Below are 554 nucleotides of genomic sequence, written 5' to 3'. Positions count from 1 at the left end.
TCCCCATAAACATAGGCATAGGTGACTCCACACAAATGAATAAAAATCACCCACTCAACATGACAGCTAATGTATGCCGTAGTCTAAAAGATATGCAAATGTTCACATCCTCTATTTAAAAATGTCATTAAGGAGAACAATTATAAATTGGCTCTCGAAGACACAAGGAGGCCATTCAAAGTCCTCAGGAGAAAGTGATTGTTTAGAAATGCCCAGAGCCCGATCTCCCTACCTCCCCCCCTCTTCCCCTCCCCCCCCTTCCCCCGCCAGTCACGTTTCACACACGTCCTCTCTCCTGAAGTCAACATTGGGCCTAACCTACACACATACACATAGGCGCACATATGAGAAAAGAAATTAGAAATAAATGAAGGAAAAGTGCTCTTTTTTATGCATTTCTTTAGGGTGATGTCTATACATACTGAGCTGGTAAAGTGAATCGAGTAAGATATTTAACAAACTGAATGGACAGTAGACGAAAAAAATAGAAGCAATATGAGGAACGGACACAGACGAACTAACAATGGAAGAAAAACAAAGAGACAAGCAAACTA

The sequence above is a fragment of the Penaeus monodon genome, chromosome 23 (assembly GCF_015228065.2).
Source record: "Penaeus monodon isolate SGIC_2016 chromosome 23, NSTDA_Pmon_1, whole genome shotgun sequence".
In the NCBI taxonomy this organism is placed as follows: domain Eukaryota; kingdom Metazoa; phylum Arthropoda; class Malacostraca; order Decapoda; family Penaeidae; genus Penaeus; species Penaeus monodon.
This window is presented reverse-complemented; position numbering follows the sequence as displayed.